Source organism: Pinus tabuliformis, chromosome 8 (genome assembly GCF_031772625.1).
Source record: "Pinus tabuliformis cultivar Carrire ecotype Pingquan chromosome 8, CPIR1, whole genome shotgun sequence".
NCBI classification, from domain to species: Eukaryota; Viridiplantae; Streptophyta; class Pinopsida; order Pinales; family Pinaceae; genus Pinus; species Pinus tabuliformis.
In genome coordinates this window covers 1,002,965,438-1,002,987,710 of record NC_142294.1, presented here as the reverse complement: position 1 = coordinate 1,002,987,710, position 22,273 = coordinate 1,002,965,438, and positions in this window count along the sequence as shown.

Genomic DNA, 22,273 nt, shown 5'->3' with positions numbered 1-22,273 from the left:
ATCATGTCAACTGCTCCACTGAGCATCTGCGCTGAATGTCAGCTGCTCCACTGTCTACTTGCGTTGAATGTCAACTGCAAAGAAGGCTACCTGCGCTGAGCGAGTTTGGACAAGTGGCCGAGTCATTCCTCAAGGTGTCAATGCCCAGGAAGCTTCCAAAATGACACTTGGATCAGGGAATTCGACTGGTGATGAGTAAGAGGTTCCAAATCTCCAAGTGGAAGCAAGAACCTCCAAGTGGACTCAAGAACTGAAGTGGGAGAGGACACTAGTCAGCTTCATACCAGCCTCAAGCTGACTCATCCTCTCTCCAAAACTCCTATATATAGATCTCTCTCCATGAGGTCAGGGAGGCTGGAATTTGGTATTTGCAAAGAATTGTTGTTGGTTTGTGGCTAGAAATATTGGGTGTATTATGCTTTGAAAGGAGCTGAAGAAGGGATTCCATTCTGGTGGGAAGGAGATGCTGGGTTGGAGCCCTATGGGTTGTATCTCTTCCTGAACCCTGTTACTTTCAATAAAGCTATCTTGATTCTTTCCTATATGCTGGTGTATTTTGTGTAATTGCATTGGTATATTTGATTTACTTCTAATCCTAAATCATTTATGAATATGTATATTTGCCTTTGTATTGTGTTCTTCTCTTGTTGCAAGTAGCTGTTCTCTTGTCACAGGTAGCTGTTCTCTTGTGATCTCGTGGATTCAAGTAGCTGTTCTCTTGATCGAGCGAGGAGGCAAGTAGCTGTGGACACACAAAGAGAAGAGGATCTAGTTCGAGGGACAACCGGAAGATAACGGTAAGTCTGCCGATCTCCTCTCTTTCATATTTCATAAAGGAAGAAATCATGATAGCTGCATTCGTTTGTTGCTAAGGCGCTGTCACACCTTAGGTGGATAGGATCGTCCTAAATAGGCATTTTTCCCCACAACAGTAAGCCCAGAGGGAGATAAAACCATGCTAACTTGCAGACTCGAATTCGAGTGCACAATAATACCGCAGAATACGAAGCTCTAGTCCAAGGGTTGTACAAGGCAATCGGATTAGACGTCAAATACCTGCAAGTTTTCGGAGACTCCGAAATTGTAATCAGACAGGTACGTAATACTATACACTTTTTATCAGGTCATTTAAAGCATTATTAATCTTTAGTTCAAGATCTGACTAAACATTTTATAGCATTTAATATTTCCTCAATTCCCAGACTCCAGAATGCTATCGCAGACCTCTTAGCCAACGTAGCTTCCAAGCTCATTCCTTCAGAAGATTTTAGCACTGACCGATTTTCAATTGAGCTAATTTTTAGACCATCTATCCCTGATAACATCACCAATTGTAGGATTTTCAACGATGATCCTGATATCGTGAGTTTTCTCACATCTGAAGGATCCTATACCAATCAAATAATTGACGAAGGCCAATATGACCAACAATTGCAACAGGATAGTACTAATAATGCTATACCTAAATCAGTAATCAAATTAGAAGACCTTTATGATTTGAAAGATCGATTCAAAAGATCTACCAATTCAAAACTCCAAAGTTCAACTTTGAATTATGAATTAGTAAATCTAGGAACTGATGCCAAACCACAGAATATCAACCTAGGCCTTGGCCTAGCCCCTGAAGAGAAATTAGCATATATCCATCTCTTGAAACAATACAAAAGTGTTTTTGCTTGGAATTACGATGAACTCAAAACATACGACACCTCCATCATCCAACATACTATCCCAATGATCGATAATGAAAGACCTGTCCAACAAAAATTGAGAAAGATCCATCCAAATTTAGAAAATCAGATTAAAACTGAACTCAACAAGTTATTGAAAGCCAAAATAATCTTTCCCATTAGAAATTCTAAATGGGTATCCAATATGGTACATGTTAGAAAGAAAAACGGAGATATCAGAATCTACATTGACTTTCGAAACCTTAACAAGGCCTGCCAAAAGGATAATTTTCCTTTACCTCCCATGGAACAAATACTACAGGCAGTTGTGGGTTCAGAATTAATGTCATTCTTGGATGGATTCTCAGGATACAACCAAGTGCTGGTACACCCCGACGACTAATTAAAAACGACATTCAGAACTAAATGGGGCACATACGCATATCAAAAGATGCCATTTGGTTTGATTAACGTGGGTGCCACATTCTAGAGAGCCATGGACATTACATTCAAAGGGTTAGTTAATAAGTCAGTGGTAATCTATTTGGATGATATTACTATTTATTCCAAGAAATGAAACAACCATCTCAAGGATTTAAAACAAATCTTCCAACGTTGTTTAAGGTATGGGATTTCGCTTAACCCGAAAAAATCCTTTTTCGCATTAAGTGAAGGAAAGTTTCTAGGATTCATAGTGTCAAAATCTGGAATTCACATTGATCCTGACAGAATCAAAGAAATTTCCACAGTCCCCCTACATCACAACAAGAAAGCCATACAATATTTCCTTGGCCAGATTAACTTTGTAAAGAGATTCGTTCCAGAGTTTTCTAGAATCGTGTCTCCTTTACAAGCCATGATTAAAAAGAACGCAAACTTTAAATGGGGCCAAGATGAACATGAGGCATTCAATCTGATCAAACAAGCCATTATTAACGCTCCATCGTTAGCAACTCCAAATTTTTCCGATCCTTTAGTTTTGTATACTTTTGCCTCAGATAGATCATGTGCTGTGATACTCACTCAAGCAAATCAAGAAAAGGCAGAAACCCCAATTTCTTTTTTCAGTTCCAATTTACAAGGTGCTGAACTAAATTATTCAGATGTAGAAAAACAAGCTTATACTGTTTTTAAAGAAATTAAATATTTCATACCTTTCTTACTCAAAACACATACCAAGATCATAGTACCATTTCTAGCGGTAAGAAATCCTCTAGTACAAAAGGATGTGGGTGAGAAAAGGGCCAATTGGGTTACTTCCTTACAAGAATATGATGTTGAAATCAAATAGGAAATTATTGTAAAAGGCCAAGGCTTTTGCAAAATGTTGGCAGGAGCATCGCTAATACACGAAAATCCATCTGAATAGGTACAAGTGTATGAGGTAAGCCTAAACGATGTTGAGTCGTTATACGCTGATATTATTTATTATTTAAAGAATGGATATGCTCCTCCAAATCTTGATCACACTAAGAAAAGAGCACTGAGGTTAAAAGCCAAACAATATCAACTTGTAAATGACATTCTTTTCAGAATAAGTTATGATTCTATTCTACTTAGATGTCTTGAGAAAGCTGAAGCTGAAAAAGTCTTGCAACTCCACGATGGCCCGGCAGGTGGACACTACGCTGGAGAGGAAACTGCTCACAAAATTTTATGCGCAGGCTATTACTGGCCCACATTATTCAAATATGCACATAACTACATAAGGAAATGTCAAGTCTGTCAAACTGCTGCTGGGAGACAAAAGAAACCATCCCTGCCACTGTAACTAGTTACCGTTGAACAACCTTTCAATCAGTGGGGATTAGACATAATAGGTGAGATCGTTCCTCACTCTTCTAAACAACATAGATACATTCTTATAGCAACAGATTACTTGACCAAATGGGTAGAAGCAGTTCCACTCAAGACGGCTAATGCTAAAAACATCATTGAATTCATAGATCAGTTCATAATCACCAGGTTTGGATTGCCTTCCGTTTTAATGTTTGATAATGCATCATACTTTTCTGGAAATGCAATGACTGAATTCGCACTCAAAAGAGGTTTCAAACTTAAATATTCTACCAATTACTATCCACAGGGCAATGGGTTAGCTGAGTCTACAAATAAGAACTTAATCAAAATAATCAAGTGAACCATTGACCAAAATCATAAAAATCGGCATAAGTCTTTAATATATGCTTTATGGACAGATAGAATAACGCAAAAATCCTCTATCGACACTTCTCCCTTTAATTTGGTTTATGGGAAAGAAGTGGTTCTTCCAACACATCTGGCAATTCCCTCTTTAGCCTTGGTTCAGTACATTTATGAAGTACCAACTTCTTCTTTACAACTTAGGCAGCTGGAATTAATTAAATTGGAAGAACAACGAGAAAGGGCTAAGATTACTCACGCTCATCATCAAGCATTGGTGAAAGCCTATTTTGATTCCAATATGGTATCCAGAAAATATTTTCAACTAGGGGATCTAGTTTTAAAATGGGACAAGGCTCATGAAGAAAAGGGAAAACATACAAAATTTCAAAGAATGTGGCTTGGTCCTTTTCAAATTGTAGAAGTCATAGGTCCGTCTACCTTCATGCTACAAGATTTAACCGTGAGAAGAAGTTCTCTACCTGTTAATGGTCAGATTCTTAAGAAATATTTTCCATAGAAGAATATTCTTCTATTTTTTTAGGGTAGTTGTTTTCTTTTTATAATAAAACCAGTTGTGAATGGTTACAATAGGAATTTACGAAAAAGACACCAATTCTCTTTCAAATTTTGATCTTTTGCTTGTATAAATAGCAAATCTTTTGGAAAATTGATCTTTATTATTGAAAGATACAGTTAAAAACTCTAGCCTAGATACGATACTAGTTTCAACTTCATAAAATTTGATGAAAACAACCTTTAGTGAGAAATTGTTTTATATCAATACAATGAAAAGTATCAATAACAAAATAAAAATTCTCTGTAGAATAGTTATTTCCAAAAAACTCTATTATTGTCGTCCAGAGCTATCTTAAGGAAACAATGACTTCCTCCCTACTAAGGAAACCACAACTTTCAGAGGAATAATCCGAGGATACACTTTATCTTAAAGAGTAAGAGGTCTCATCACGAGCCGGCTTATCATAATCACCAATATTATAACTTTTTGACTTTGCCAATACTGCATATCACAACAGGGCAAAGACTCAAGATTGTTGCAATCAAAAGACAAGGGGTCTCATCATGAGCCAGCTTGTTCAGCAAAGTTATAAATCAGTGAATGACTGTGTCATGAATTGGCTACCAAACCAAGACATTTCTCTTTAAGAATAAAAAGAAAATTAAAACAAGGAGTGTGGATGTGGATTCTTCTTTGAGAATTGTAGGTTTCTTTAAGTAGGATACAGGATCATTGCTGGGTAACAGGTAACCCTGTCGAGGCTATAAACGCCTGCTGGTAGCAAAGGCTCTACCTACGAAAAATGAGCATATTTAAAACTGGTTTACACAGAAGTCTTTATTTTATCTTTACAAACTGTTGAGGCCTCAAAAATCACTGCAACAACATAGGGGAAACCACCCGGTCCGGACCTTAATACAGCTCCTTTTCCGTTTGGAATAGTGGCTCCGACTGGGGATAATGGGACCCGTTTCCCAAAAATTAAAGATAAAACGGGATGGATGAATGACTTATAGAATATGCTGGCGATAAGCGAATAACTAAAACTATCAATAAAATATAATAACTATGATCTATCCCGGGAACTTATTGTTTTCTAAAGCGTAGCGTTTGATGATCTGTGCTTTAAGACAGGCATATAGATGACTCCATCTCGAAAAACATAGATATTAAATCATTCAAGATTGCTGTGCATAAATAGTTACGCAAAGCGATAACAGCGAAATTACTACACTTCATCATTTATATCATTGTTACATGCATGATTAAAAAAAAAGGCATATCGCAAAACATCCAATAGTGGAATGAGATAGAGATTTGCTGTTACAGCACATACATGTATTCAACGATAGCAAGAATAATTACACAACAACTCATATAAAAGGAATGAATACAGATACAGATAAAAGTACCATATAAGCTGATTAACACTCCCGTATATCAATCGCTATGTCACAGTTCTTCCTTCGACTCAGAAAACATCCCCAACAAAAGACAGTAGTGCGCAATTGCATAAAGAAATTTCCTTGCCAAATTGAGAATGATTGGTCGAGTTTCATAAAAGAATATAGGCTAAAGCACAATAGTGCAAACTTCAGTCTTTAAGTCTATCACAAAATTTTACGTCCCTTTCCAAAACAATGAAAGGGTCTATAAATACTAAGCTAATCTAAATATCTAATAAACAGAAATCCTACATAATTGGTATCAATAAATATTGATCCTATTTCTTGGAGCGATCTGGCAATCGGCGGCAATGATTCATCAGGTAGGCTCTTTGCCTTTAAACCTGAGCTGACTTATCGCTAGCATTAGCTCTACTTCAGGCGGTTTGTTGAGGCGCAAACTGAGCTGAGCAGAGTATGTGGCATCTTGAATATTGGGAATTATACACCCGAGTGCATCAGTTAAACACTTGAGGGCAGACCTTTGTGTGTGTGGCTTGATCAGAAAGAGCCAATATGCATCGAAAGTCAAAGTGTTAACCCCAGCGATTAATCTCCCCTTCTCCTCTAAGTCAGGATAACTTGTTTGCTCAATCACATTTGCTGTTGTTATTCTTCCAGGTGTACACTGGGAGATCATGTTTGCCAGGTAGAGGGTGTTGTTGACTAGATCAATCATATTGCTTGCAGTTAATTTACATCTTGAAGCCGCCCTTTCTGCTTTCATCACTTGAGTATGCCATTCTGTAAAGAGTATGTCCTTATATGTTTCTTGGATTCTAGGCAACTTCGCTGCTTTTCCCACATCAGAATCTTGCCAGTCAAGATATCCACTTATGAGCTCATCGGCCTGGTCCAACTCATTCCTGGCCTTATCTACCTGCTGATTAATGGATGTAGTTAGCTCGCACAATGGTTCAGCCTCAGTGAGTTGATTACACAGGAGTCTAATCTGTGATATTAAAGAACTGTTTATTTGTGATGCCTCTGCTCTGAAATCCTCCACCTTTTGGGTGCCTTTTATGACTTTGAGCCGTGATGATAATTAAGCTATTTGCTCATCCTTCGTTTTTATCATCAGCTCATTTGCTGTCCTCAACTGTGCCAATGCCTCCGATAACTCCTTTTGTTTCTGGATCGCGCTTTGGTCGATCCTCTGCCTTTCTTCCTGCATTTGCTGGGTTAATTGATCATTAATTTGTTGTTGTACCAACAACTGCTCCTCTGCTTGCTCTGCCCTCTGTTTTGCCTCGGTCACCTCTGCCTGTAATGCAAAAATATCTTGGTCCTTAGTCTTCAGCAGAAGACTTACCTTCGATTCCTTGTCGATAGTTGCTGCAGAATAGGCACCTGCATACTGTGACAGCTTTTTTAGGTCATCGGAGGGGTCCAATTCCTCCTTCCATACTACATTACCCGTAACTGTTTGCTCTGGTAAGATAGAAGGTTGATCAATCCTTCGTCTTTTCCTTGATCGCTTCACAACTGCTCTATGCCTTGGGCTGTAGAAAACATCTAAGGGAGGAATATATTCCACTTGGAGAACAATTTGATCGGAAGGGTCTTTAGGAATTACCTCAACATCCTGGGAAATGGGTGGGCCGCTGGTTCCGCTTAGAACCTGAGGAGAAGTGATGTCCTGCGTATCATTTGTCTTGGAAGTATCCCCATCTTTTGAACATTCCAATCCACTGATGATGGAATGAAATTGTTGCCATTCTTGAAATAGTTTGGGGTCTATGGTAGTGTCCACATTGATATCGGTGGTTTGTTTATGCTTCTCGGCTTGGGAGTCGCTCCGCTCTTTTCTCTGCTGCTCCTCTTGCTCTCTTTTCTGTTTTTCTTCTTGTTCCCTTTTCTGCCTATCTGCCAGTTCTTTTTCCTGTTTCTCTTCTTGTTCCCTCTTCTGTTGTTCCTCTGCCTCTTTCTTCTTTTTCTCTTCTTGCTCCATTTGTGCTCTCTGTTGCTTTTCTGCTTGTTCTTTCCTTTGCCTTTCCACTTGTTCTTTTCTCTGCCTTTCTGCCTGTAGCTTCTTTTGGTTTTCCTCCTGTTGCCTCTTCTGATCTTTTGTTATAACAGGAGGCTGGCTTGACTGTTGCCGACCAGGCTCGCTTGAAGACGTCGCTGGGGTTGTTGACAGTAAATCTAGAGGCAGAGTTTGCAACCTCTGCTCCCTAAGTTTATTGAACTCAGTTACCCCTTCATCATTATATTTCAATCGAGCAAGTTCTCTAGCTTGACCTATTGTTTCGTTTGAAACAAATAGGTCGTCAAACCAATCTTCATGATGGTCAAATTTTGTTAATTTGGCCTGTTGTAATGCAGCATAGGCGTGTTTGGTTGGATCATATAGCCTATTCGGGATAGTGGCCAGGGTTAAGGAATGAATCTTTGTGGCTTCCTTTTCTGCGTGTTTGAGATCATGCAGAGTATAGACACCAATTCTCAAGGGAAAAGAGGGCCAGCCCCTCTTCTTTTCTTTCTTGAGAGTCTGTGTAGTACTCTCTGCCATAATTTGATAGGAGACTTCTCTTGCTAGCAGTTTATCTAGAATATATAAAGGGAGAACATGCGGATTGGCTTGGCTGCCAAAAACCCTAATGTATGTAAATCTCTCTTCTCCAAACCAACTTGCTACCGCCGGTAAATCGAAGGAAGCTAGGTAGGAGATTCTGGGAATGGGCTTATCAAAAATAGAATAATGAATGGGAACCATAAAGCCATTGCAGATTTGATACAAATGGTCCTTGTAAGAGGATTTCCACAATTTTTGGTGGTATATATGAATGGGTGAGGGGTCTTGGGCAGTCCACCTCCAACTGAGGACGGGAAACTCAGAATTGAAACATAACGTATCTAAAATATATGCACTGTAATAAAACGGGGGAATTTTCCTTTCAGTAACAACAGAACCTTTTCTAAAATCACGAACAGCTACGGCTAACTTATCAGAGAGAATAGTAGCCCAATCCATAATTATGCTGTTTACTGCTGCTTCCATTAGAGGAACCATCTCTATGGTAAAGTTAGCGGAGTCATGTAATCCCCATAGCCTACACATCATTATCCCCGCATAACAATAGGGAGAAGCCAAAGAATCGACTGAGTACTTACCGGAAGACTCGTGCTTGTGTTTGGCTGGATTCTGCCTCCAATCCCGGAAGGGTTCGGATTCCACTTCATTATCATCTGCAAATTTCTCCAGGAACGTCTTGTTATAGACTTTCTCTGGCTCAGGCAAATGATACATTTGCCTTAGATGCTTTGGCTTGAACGACCCAAAAATCCTCCCATCTCTCGTGCAAAAAGTTTTGTCGAGGATTGGAATTTCCTCAATTGCCCATCGCACGACGTCTGTATAGGGGAGAATCTGTTCTCTGGCCGCTATCCTGTGAAGGAAAGAGTCGGCTAAGTCTTTGAGAGTAGACTCAGACTTGCGAGTAGGATCCGCAGTAGCTTCTGTCACTGCCTTTTCTGGTTGTTCGACTTCAATCAAATTATACGTGCCTTGCCATGTTGCTCTAGTAAGACCCGTCCATGTAGTGTCTGATATTAAGCCCTTCTTTTTATCTGTGGCGGCTTGTCCTGCAACTGATGAAGCAGCGGAACCCGCAGTCTTCTTAGATTTCTTTCCCATCATGCTCAGGCTTCTGTTAGAAGATGAATTCTGCACAAACGCAAGAAAAACCGTAACATAGAAATATAATAATGAAGACTCATGGTGGGAAAGATATATCAATTGAAGCGTGCTGAGAGATTAATTCTCAAAAATGGCTGCGGATCCAATCAATGAGCAGATATTACAAATATATTAAATGGTCGTTTAAGGCCTGCTACTCCTTAAATGCTTATTACACCATTATCCGATTGAATGACTCCCTTAAGCGTGCAATGGATATTTTGGCGGTTGAGCGCAGGTGATCGTTAATCGAAGGGGAAAAACTTTAAATATGAATACATCACCTTATCCCTCCATTTAACGACTTTTTCGAAATCCGCGCTTTATTGATCGGAAATCAATAACACTTTAGATCTTCAAGCTATACCTTTTGAAATTCCAATCGTCGATAGCGATATCGCATCGCATGGGGAGAATGGGCATTATATAATCATAAGCATAGGATCCTCTGAACGCCGATTGCGACATCGCATCGGATTAGCGCGAAGAAATATGACAAGGTGCATTTAGAGTGAATTGCCGATTTCCCGATCGCCGATATCGCATCACATCGGGGGTAAGACCTAAGCGCCTTATTAATGTGCATGGGATGTTCCCGACTGCCGATTGCGCAATCGCATCGGATCAGAGTAAATGACTTAAACTGCCTTGACCGCATATGAAGTATCGCCGATACCCGATCACCGATATCGCGTCGCGTCGGGGCTTATGTTATGTGCGTTTTTTAAGATGTGCATGAAGTGTTGCCGATCGCCGATTTCGATATCGCATCGGGGGTAATCAATGTGCGGCTTATTTATATTTCTTATGTCATTGCGATATGTGATCTTGTGATCGCTTTATCGCAATGACAATGATTTGCCTTATTTCTTTTAAGGGTTTTTTCAAAAAGGGGTTTTATGAAATGAATTCATCTGATTATCGGTCCTCTTTTGAGCAATAAAAGAATTGATACCAGTTAAATTTTAAAGGGACCCATTTCATACGTTAATATTTATAAGTAAAGATGATATGAAATGGGTGGTTGTTGTAGAGAACAACAATTGGCGATTCGCTGGAAGAATCAGTTATCTCTTTGAAAAATAGAAACATTTAAACTTTTTCGACAATAGAGTTTCAATCAATGGGGAAATTTCTAATATAACTAGATTTCTATATATTCTGAGAAAAAGAAACTATCTTGTTGACTTCCTCTTTTTTAAGAAAATAAAAACATTGTAAGCTTTAAAATAGGCCTTTATTGGTTTATGATGATAAAATAGAATACCTTTCCAAATCAGCCTTTATGGTAAACTCATCTATCATAGGTAGAGCCTCTGCTGCCAGCAAACATATATAGTTTCGACAGGGATACATTTTAACCATATGATTGTCCATTGTCCCATCCAATTAAGAGTGTGATTAACAGAATGAATTCAAAATATTTTTCATATTTTGTATTTCATTTCCTTTTTTCTTCTTTCTCATAGGTAAGATAAAAAGCCATTGTCCTGGTTTGGTGGCCAGCTGTTGACAATGCCATTCACTGATAATAGTCTAACTGAACAAGCTGGCTCGTGATGAGACCCCTTGTCTTGTAATTTCAAGCCACTACCCTGTTTTGGTTTGCAGTATTGGTAATGTCAGATAAACTATTTCTCTATGAACATGGTAAGCAGGCTTGTAATAAGACCTCTTATCTTTAATCTCTTATATTTTAGAATTACACTCTGAGTAATCATAAACTTTAATGAATGGGATGAACAAATTTCTCCTTAAGAGTAAATGGATGACAGGGTAAGAGTTGAGGATGCTGAAATTGGATTGATTTCTATCTTAGTATGGATAACCTTTAGAGACCAATTTAAAAAAAGAAAATTGTTTGCAATATTTCTATGCTTTGAGAGGAGTTGACAAAATTTGAATTGTGATTTCAGAATACAAAGATATCTAATTTCCTAGAAATTATCCTTTTTGGTTAAAAGTTCTATCATTTTAAAAGCAAATGTTCATTCTCGTTTCATGGGACAACTTTTCAAACACAGCAAAAGGTCAATGGGAGACATCTCACAACCTTATTTCCTAAAATCCTAGAAACTATAAAATCCTACTGAAATGAAAGGAGAAGGGGTTACCTCCTCAGTGAAAGAATTTCTTCAAGACAAGGCCATTGACAGGGAGAGAATCTCTCAAACCTGATAAATTTTGCAATATAAAGGTTGAATGGCCTATCTTCTCACAGATCTGAAATGGTCCAAGCCACAGCTTCTGGAACTTGGAGTGTTTACCTTTGTCTTCATGGGCTTTGTCCCATTTCAGAACTAGATCACCGACTTGGAATTGTTTTGAACCGGATGAGACTGAATCAAAAGCTGCTTTGATGACTTGCTGATGTTTGGCATGGATAACCTTGGCTTTTTCTCTTTCTTCTTCTAATTTTAGAATCTGGTCATGTCTAAGCTGAATAGAAGAGGAAGGAGTTTCCTCAATAAACTGCACTAGGGCTAAAGAAGGAAAAACAAGATATGTGGGTAAGATCGCTTCTTTTCCATAGACAAGATTAAATGGGGAAGTTCCAATAGAAGATTTTTGTGTTATCCTATCAGCCCATAATGCAAACACTAAGGATTTGTGCCAATTCCTCTGATTTTGTTTGATAGTTCGCTTAATGATTTTAATCAGATTCTTATTAGTAGATTCTGCTAAAATATTTCCTTGGGGATAGTAATTAGCAGAATATTTTAACTTAAATCCTCTTTTAATAGCGAAATCAAACATAGCATTGCCTGAAAAGTAAGATGCATTATAAAAAACAAGAGCGTTTGGGACACCAAACCTGGTAATAATGAATTGGTCTATGAATTCAATGATTGCTTCAGAATTTGTTGTCTTTAAAGGGATTGCCTCAACCCACTTTGTAAAGTAATCAGTAGCAGTAAGGATATACTTATGCTGTTTGGAAGATGCTGGAGTAATCTCCCCAATGATATCCAATCCCCATTGCTCAAATGGTTGCTCAATGTTGATTGGTTGCAGAGGGAAAGCTGATTTACGTTGTCTTCCGCTAGCAGTTTGACAATTTAGACATTTCCTTACGTACTCGTGAGCATCTTTAAACAAAGTAGGCCAATAGTAACCGGCATGAATAATTTTGTGAGCTGTTGTGTCAGCTCCGAAATGTCCTCCTGCTGGTCCGTCATGTAACTCCTGCAAAACCTTTTGGGCTTCAGGTTTCTCAAGGCATCTTAACAAGATAGAATCATAATTCTGCCTAAAGAGTATGTCATCAATGATTGTAAAATTCTTCCCTTTTAATCTAATGGCCCTTTTGTTTTTGTAAGACAAATTCGGAGGTGCATAACCATTCTTTAGATAAAAGATTAAATCTGCATATTGAGATCCAGAATCAGTAACACTTATCTGATTAATTTCTTGAGTTTGATCTGTATCGCTTGATTCTGGAATGTTGGATGCTCCTGCCAATATCCTGCAAAAACCTTGGCCCCTAACAATCTTTGCTAGCCTAATTTCTAAGTCATACTCTTGAAGCGCTGTGACCAAATTTGCCCTTTTTTCACCCAGCTCTTTTTGGATTAATAGTTGCCTAACTGCCGGGAAAGGAACTATTACTTTTGTATGGGTTTTTAAAAGAAAGGGTCTATAATGTTTGACCGCTTTAAATACAGCAAAGGCTTGTTTTTCTACATCGGAGTAATTTAATTCGGCACCTTGAAGATTTGAACTGAAGAATGATATGGGTGCTTCCAAATTGTGAGCATTTGGCTGCGTGAGGACCGCAACATAAGACACATCGGATGCAATGGTATACAATGTAAAATGATTAGAAAAATTTGGAGTACTCAAGGCTGGGGCATTGATTATTGATTGCTTGATTACATCAAAAGCTTGCTTTTCTTCTGATCCCCACTTGAAGACTGAATTCTTCTTAATCATTGTCTGAAGTGGTAATATAATTTGAGAAAAATCTGGAACAAATCGTTTAACAAAATTAATCTGGCCTAAAAATGACTGCATCGACTTTTTATTGTGTGGGAAAGGGATTTCAGAAATTTCCTTAATCCGATCAGGATCGATATAAATGCCATCTTTGGACACAATAAAGCCTAAGAGTTTTCCTTGATCAAGAGCAAAGAAAGACTTTTTTGGGTTCAGAGAAATACCATATCTTTTGCATCGCTGAAAGATTTGATTTAAGTCATGCAAATGATTATACCTCTCCTTAGAATATACAGTAATATCGTCTAGATAGACGACTACTGTTCGATTAATCAACCCTTTAAAGGCTATATCCATAGCTCTCTGGAATGTCGCTCCTGCATTTATAAGTCCAAAAGGCATTTTCTGATATGCATATGTTCCCCATTTTGTCCTGAATGTGGTTTTAAGTTGGTCATCAGGATGAACCAGAACTTGTTTATATCTTGAGAATCCATCAAGAAAGGACATCAATTCAGAGCCTGCTACTGATTGGAGTATTTGCTCCATAGTAGGTAATGGGAAGTTATCTTTCAAGCTCGCTTTGTTCAAGTTCCTGAAATCAATACAAATTCGAATGTCGCCATTTTTCTTTTTGACTGGCACCATATTAGAGACCCAGTTTGAGTGTCGGACCGGAAAAATAATCTTGGCTTTCAAGAGCTTGTTAAGTTCCGACTTTATCTGGCTCTCCAAATTTGGATGTATTTTCCTTAACTTTTGCTGAGTCGGTTTCTGATCAGGAAGCATAGGAATGGTATGCTGGATAATAGATGTATCATATGTCCTCAAATCATCATACTTCCAAGCAAAGACCTGTTTGTTTTTTCTTAATAGTTTAATAAATGCTTCCTTCTCTTCCAAAGAAAGTCCTAATCCTAAATTGATGTTTTGAGGAGCATGGTCAGTACCTAGATTTATCAATTCAAACCTAAGGGTAGAAATTTGAAGTTTTGCATTAATTACAGGTTTAAACCTGTCTTTGATATCATAAAAATCTTCGAGCTTTACCACTGGTTTAGGAATTGAATTTTCTTGAGGTGTTTCTTTCATCTGTAGATCATGATCATTTTCCTCAATAATTTGATTGTCATAGGACTTTTCGGAAGTTAGAAATTGCAAGATATCTTCATCATGGTTAAATACTCTCCAATTAGTGACATTGTTAGGAATTGAAGGCCTAAAAAGTAATTCGACGGAAAATCTATCAAGGCTATAGTCTTCAGAAGGTAGAAGCTTAGAAGCTACATTGGCTAGTAGGTCGGCTGCCGAGTTTTGCGACCTAGGAATGGAGGAAATGTTAAATGCTGAAAAATGTGAGGTAAGATCCCGTACTAGCGATTGATAATGTTTGAGGTGACTTGAAAGACAATGAATTGCATTCCTCACCTGTTTGACAATGATTTCTGAATCGCCGAATACTTTTAGATATTGCACTTTGAGGCCGATTGCTTTATATAATCCCTGGACTAAAGCTTCATATTCGGCTGTGTTGTTAGTGCAGTCAAATTCTAACCTACAAGACAACATTGTCTTTTCTCCTTGTGGACTAACCAAAATGCAACCTGCTCCTGAGCCCTCGCTGGACTTAGAGCCATCAAAATATAAAGACCAAAATAAAGGAGTATTAACAAAAATATTTACATTTTCCTCAGCATCATTAAAACATCTAGACTTATCAGTTTGTGAAAAATTTTCAATCTGAGATGTAAAATGATTAACTGAAAAAGGAGATGATTAGGCAACAAAGTTGCCAAAGAATGACTCTGACGAATAGTTCCCCAAAATGTTGTTGTTGAACGCTACAGGTTGGTTTTCTTGCTCAAATTCAGTAACTGTGTGGGTCATATGCTTCTCTCGATCGATCCTTATTTGATTTGGCTTTCCCTTGTAGGGAAGCCACATATGTGACCAATCTGTGGAAATATACCCATGCAATTTTTCGGACCAATCTCTGCTCAAAATTAAACCGTAGAATTTAGGTATATCAGCAATTAAGATATCAATCCTTTGTACAATCCTGGGATCGGCAGACAACCTGATAGTTACGGAATTAATTTCTCCCACAACCTGCACTTTGGTCCTGTCCAACTGTACAATATGAATAGTAGACTTCTGGGGTTCAATGTTCAGTTTAGAGCAAACTGAAGCTGGCATTATATTAGATGATGCCCCTGAATCAATTAAACAGTTGTGCAAGTTTCTGTTATAAATCTCATAGGTCAGCAGGAAGGGTGGAGTATGAGAATTCGATCTATCTCCAATTAGAACTGAATCGGTAGTTTCAACCATACCTGGAGGAGGTTGGCCTGAATCATTAGCAGCTTTTGCACTGGGAAGGGGAGTAGAGGGAACAACATTCAATTCTTTAAGAAGTAATTTTTGCTGATAATTTAATTTACTAAGCTCAAACATAGTTATGTTTGCCTTAGTTTTCTTCATGTCATCAACAATGTTATATTCCATTGAATCAGATACCAATAATGTTTTGGATGTTGAAGGAGAATTAGAAGTTGAAGGCTGGTTTTGGGGAACTACTACAGGCGACTTCTTTGGGGGAACTTTTTCCTTTGTTGTGGTAGCACCTGCACTCCTTTTCTTTGAAGTTGCCTGGGCAGGTTCAGAAGTACTTTTACTTCTTGTAGTAACCGGAAAGGCTTCTTCTTCATTCTCGGTATCAGAGTTTGGGAGTATAAAATCCCACATTCCATGGCATTCAGCTACTTCTTCTTCATCATCAGTTTGTGAGGTTGTTTCCTCTTCCTCGTCTTCTTGCTCTGAATCTGCGTTAGATATAACATTGGGTGGCTTTGTTTCAGTTTTCTTAAAAGTCCTAAATGGTCTTTTGTTTGAGGTTTCGGCCACCTGCTTCTTTATTTCAACCATTTCATTAGACAATGTTTTAAGGACTTTTTGTAAACCCTCCATGTCGTACGGGTCCTTTGGGGTTTTCTTCTTGGAATCCTCTTTAAATGAGACTTTTTTGGCTTTTCTGTCTTCCAAAGCAGCCTTCTTCTCTAGATCATTGATGCGCTTTTCCACAGCAAGTGCTTCTCTCATGTTTTCAGCTAAGGTAGGTTTCCCGACCCTGTCTACAAAAATGGCTATGTTAGCAGGTAGGGCGGTAATATACCATTCGCTTCGAATTTTTTCACTTGGTTTGGAAGCTGTAGGGATTTTATTCAGGAGTTTATTAAATCTGGCGTTAAATTCCTTTATTGGTTCCCTATGCTCTATTCTCAGATTGGAGAGGTCATTTATTAAAGTAGCTAAGGACCTATCATCTCCATATTTGGTAAGAAACTGCTCTTGGCATGTGTTCCAACTGGTAATTGAACCAGAGGGTAAGGAAAAATACCAGGATCCTGCTGATCCTTGTAAGGTGTAAGGGAAGAGTCTTACAACAACATCTTGTTCTGTCACTCCTTTTAAGTTAACTGCTAACATAAAATTATTAATGCGTTCTTCAGCTTGGGTCCCATCATCTGGGTTAAATTTAGGTAGCCATTTTTCAGGAGCATCTGGTAGAGGATGCAATGGTGCAGGCATGTTGACTGCACCTAGCCTAGTCCATGGGTCTGCCATTATAATAGCGACAGTGGTTGATACTACTGTTGGGATTCCAGATGTATGGGAAGGAATTAATGATGAGGAGTGAACAGGTTGGGATGTTGAGGCTTCTAATCCCTGGTGAACGACGATTTGTAATGGGGGAGTGGATGGTTGACTTCGCAGAGGGGAAGATGCAATGGAGGATGTGGATGAAAGCTCTTCACTATCAGATCCTTCGATAATTTTCTTCGCCTTTTTCCTTTTGGGTAGAGGGAACTCAGTGGGTTCAATACCGAGTTTCTTGCTCTAAAGTCTGGTGAGAGGATGAGTTAGATTGAACTTCGAAGTCACACTGCTTTGTGATACCTCAGATTTCTGTGGTGAAATCGAGAAGCTCTGAAGTTTATGGATTAGAGACTGGACTTCAGGTGATTCAAGACTTAATTGTTCTGGGGTATGATGGGTTTGAGCAGTGGTAGTTGATTCCCCTTCTCCTTGTTTGGATACCGGCGAACCAGTGTGTAAATGGGAAGGTCGAGGGGATTCGGAGGGAGAATTACTCTTAGAATGGCTTATAGGTTTGGACTTATGTGCCATTCACAGTTGATGGCCCTCCTTCTAGCGCCAGTTATGTTGAGGCCTCGAAAATCGCTGCAACAACATAGGGGAAACCACCCGGTCCGGACCTTAATACAGCTCCTTTTCCGTTTGGAATAGTGGCTCCGACTGGGGATAATGGGACCAGTTTCCCAAAAATTAAAGATAAAACGGGATGGATGAATGACTTATAGAATATGCTGGCGATAAGAGAATAACTAAAACTATCAATAAAATATAATAACTATGATCTATCCCGGGAACTTATTGTTTTCTAAAGCGTAGCGTTTGATGATCTGTGCTTTAAGACAGGCATATAGATGACTCCATCTCGAAAAACATAGATATTAAATCATTCAAGATTGTTGTGCATAAATAGTTACGCAAAGCGATAACAACGAAATTACTACACTTCATCATTTATATCATTGTTACATGCATGATTAAAAAAAAAGGCATATCGCAAAACATCCAATAGTGGAATGAGATAGAGATTTACTGTTACAGCACATACATGTATTCAACAATAGCAAGAATAATTACACAACAACTCATATAAAAGGAATGAATACAGATACAGATAAAAGTACCATATAAGCTGATTAACACTCCCGTATATCAATCGCTATGTCACAGTTCTTCCTTCGACTCAGAAAACATCCCCAACAAAAGACAGTAGTGCGCAATTGCATAAAGACATTTCCTTGTCAAATTGAGAACGATTGGTCGAGTTTCATAAAAGAATATAGGCTGAAGCACAATAGTGCAAACTTCAGTCTTTAAGTCTATTACAAAATTTTACGACCCTTTCCAAAACAATGAAAGGGTCTATAAATACTAAGCTAATCTAAATATCTAATAAACAGAAATCCTACATAATTGGTATCAATAAATATTGATCCTATTTCTTGGAGCGATCTGGCAATCGGCGGCAACGATTCATCAGGTAGGCTCTTTTCCTTTAAACCTGAGCTGATTTATCGCTGGCATTGGCTCTACTTCAGGCGGTTTGTTGAGGCGCGAACTGAGCTGAGCAGCGTATGTGGCATCTTGAATATCGGGAATTATACACCCGAGTGCATCAGTTAAACACTTGAGGGCAAACCTTTGTGTGTGTGGCTTGATCAGAAAGAGCCAATATGCATCGAAAGTCAAAGTGTTAACCCCAGCGATTAATCTCCCCTTCTCCTCTAAGTCAGGATAAATTGTTTTCTCAATCACATTTGCTGTTGTTATTCTTCCAGGTGTACACTGGGAGATCATGTTTGCCAGGTAGAGGGTGTTGTTGACTAGATCAATCATATTGCTTGCAGTTAATTTACATCTTGAAGCTGCCCTTTCTGCTTTCATCACTTGAGTGTGCCATTCTGTAAAGAGTATGTCCTTATATGTTTCTTGGATTCTAGGCAACTTCGCTGCTTTTCCCACATCAGAATCTTGCCAGTCAAGATATCCACTTATGAGCTCATCGGCCTGGTCCAACTCATTCCTGGCCTTATCTACCTGCTGATTAATGGATGTAGTTAGCTCGCACAATGGTTCTGCCTCAGTGAGTTGATTACACAGGAGTCTAATCTGTGATATTAAAGCACTGTTTATTTGCGATGCCTCTACTCTGAAATCCTCCACCTTTTGGGTGCCTTTTATGACTTTGAGCCGTGATGATAATTGAGCTATTTGCTCGTCCTTCGTTTTTATCATCAGCTCATTTGCTGTCCTCAACTGTGCCAATGCCTCCGATAACTCCTTTTGTTTCTGGATCGCGCTTTGGTCGATCCTCTGCCTTTCTTCCTGCAATTGCTGGGTTAATTGATCATTCATTTGTTGTTGTACCAGCAACTGCTCCTCTGCTTGCGCTGCCCTCTGTTTTGCCTCGGTCACCTCTGCCTGTAATGCAAAAATATCTTGGTCCTTAGTCTTCAGCAGAAGACTTACCTCCGATTCCTTGTCGATAGTTGCTGCATAATAGGCACCTGCATACTGTGACAGCTTTGTTAGGTCATCGGAGGGGTCCAATTCCTCCTTCCATACTACATTACCCGTAACTGTTTGCTTTGGTAAGATAGAAGGTTGATCAATCCTTCGTCTTTTCCTTGATCGCTTCACAACTGCTCTATGCCTTGGGCTATAGAAAACATCCAAGGGAGGAATATCTTCCACTTGGAGAACAATTTGATCGGAAGGGTCTTTAGGAATTACCTCAACATCCTAGGAAATGGGTGGGCCGCTGGTTCCGCTTAGAACCTGAGGAGAAGTGATGTCCTGCGTATCATTTGTCTTGGAAGTATCCCCATCTTTTGAACATTCCAATCCACTGATGATGGAATGAAATTGCTGCCATTCTTGGAATAGTTTGGGGTCTATGGTAGTGTCCACATTGACATCGGTGGTTTGTTTCTGCTTCTCGGCTTGGGAGTCGCTCCGCTCTTTTCTCTGCTGCTCTTCTTGCTCTCTTTTCTGTTTTTCTTCTTGTTCCCTTTTCTTCCTATCTGCCAATTCTTTTTCCTGTTTCTCTTCTTGTTCCCTCTTCTATTGTTCCTCTGCCTCTTTCTTCTTTTTCTCTTCTTGCTCCATTTGTGCTCTCTGTTGCTTTTCTGCTTGTTCTTTCCTTTGCCTTTCCACTTGTTCTTTCCTTTGCCTTTCCACTTGTTCTTTTCTCTGCCTTTCTGCCTGTAGCTTCTTTTGGTTTTCCTCCTGTTGCCTCTTCTGATCTTTTTTTATAACAGGAGGCTGGCTTGACTGTTGCCGACCAGGCTCGCTTGAAGACGTCGCTGGGGTTGTTGCCAGTAAATCTAGAGGCAGAGTTTGCAACCTCTGCTCCCTAAGTTTATTGAACTCAGTTACCCCTTCATCATTATATTTCAATCGAGCAAGTTCTCTAGCTTGACCTATTGTTTCGTTTGAAACAAATAGGTCGTCAAACCAATCTTCTTGATGGTCAAATTTTGTTAATTTGGCCTGTTCTAATGCAGCATAGGCGTGTTTGGTTGGATCATATAGCCTATTCGGGATAGTGACCAGGGTTAAGGACTAAATCTTTGTGGCTTCCTTTTCTGCGTGTTTGAGATCATGCAGAGTATAGACACGAATTCTCAAGGGAAAAGAGGGCCAGCCCCTCTTCTTTTCTTTCTTGAGAGTCTGTGTAGTACTCTCTGCCATAATTTGATAGGAGACTTCTCTTGCTAGCAGTTTATTTGGAATATATAAAGGGAGAACATGTGGATTGGCTTGGCTGCCAAAAACCCTAATGTAGGTAAATCTCTCTTCTCCAAACCAACTTGCTACCGCCGGTAAATCGAAGGAAGCTAGGTAGGAGATTCTGGGAATGGGCTTATCAAAAATAGAATAATGAATGGGAACCATAAAGCCATTGCAGATTTGATACAAATGGTCCTTGTAAGAGGATTTCCACAATTTCTGGTGTCATATATGAATGGGTGAGGGGTCTTGGGCAGTCCACCTCCAACCGAGGACGGGAAACTCAGAATTGAAACATAACGTATCTAAAATATATGCACTATAATAAAACGGGGGAATTTTCCTTTCAGTAACAACAAAACCTTTTCTAAAATCACGAATAGCTACGGCTAAGTTATCAGAGAGAATAGTAGCCCAATCCATAATTATGCTGTTTACTGCTGCTTCCATTAGAGGAACCATCTCTATGGTAAAGTTAGCGGAGTCATGTAATCCCCATAGCCTACACATCATTATCCCCGCATAACAATAGGGAGAAGCCAAAGAATCGACTGAGTACTTACCAGAAGACTCGTGCTTGTGTTTGGCTGGATTCTGCCTCCAATCCCGGATGGGTTCGGATTCCACTTCATTATCAGCTGCAAATTTCTCCAAGAACGTCTTGTTATAGACTTTCTCTGGCTCAGGCAAATGATACATTTGCCTTAGATGCTCTGGCTTGAATGACCCAAAAATCCTCCCATCTCTGGTGCAAAAAGTTCTGTCGAGGATTGGAATTTCCTCAATTGCCCATCGCACGATGTCTGTATAGGGGAGAATCTGTTCTCTGGCCACTATCCTGTGAAGGAAAGAGTCGGCTAAGTCTTTGAGAGTGGACTCAGACTTGCGAGTAGGATCTGCAGTAGCTTCTGTCACTGCCTTTTCTGGTTGTTCGGCTTCAATCAAATTATACGTGCCTTGCCATGTTGCTCTAGTAAGACTCGTGCATGTACTGTCTGATATTAAGCCCTTCTTTTTATCTGTGGCGGCTTGTCCTGCAACTGATGAAGCAGCGGAACCCGCGGTCTTCTTAGATTTCTTTCCCATCATGCTCAGGCTTCTGTTAGAAGATGAATTCTGCACAAAGAAAAGAAAAACCGTAACATAGAAATATAATAATGAAGACTCATGGTGGGAAAGATATATCAATTGAAGCGTGCTGAGAGATTAATTCTCAAAAATGGCTGCGGATCCAATCAATGAGCAGATATTATAGATATATTAAATGGTCGTTTAAGGCCTGCTACTCCTTAAATGCTTATTACACCATTATCCGGTTGAATGACTCCCTTAAGCGTGCAATGGATATTTTGGCGGTTGAGCGCAGGTGATCGTTAATCGAAGGGGCAAAACTTTAAATATGAATACATCACCTTATCCCTCCATTTAACGGCTTTTTCGAAATCCGCGCTTTATTGATCGGAAATCAATAACACTTTAGATCTTCAAGCTATAC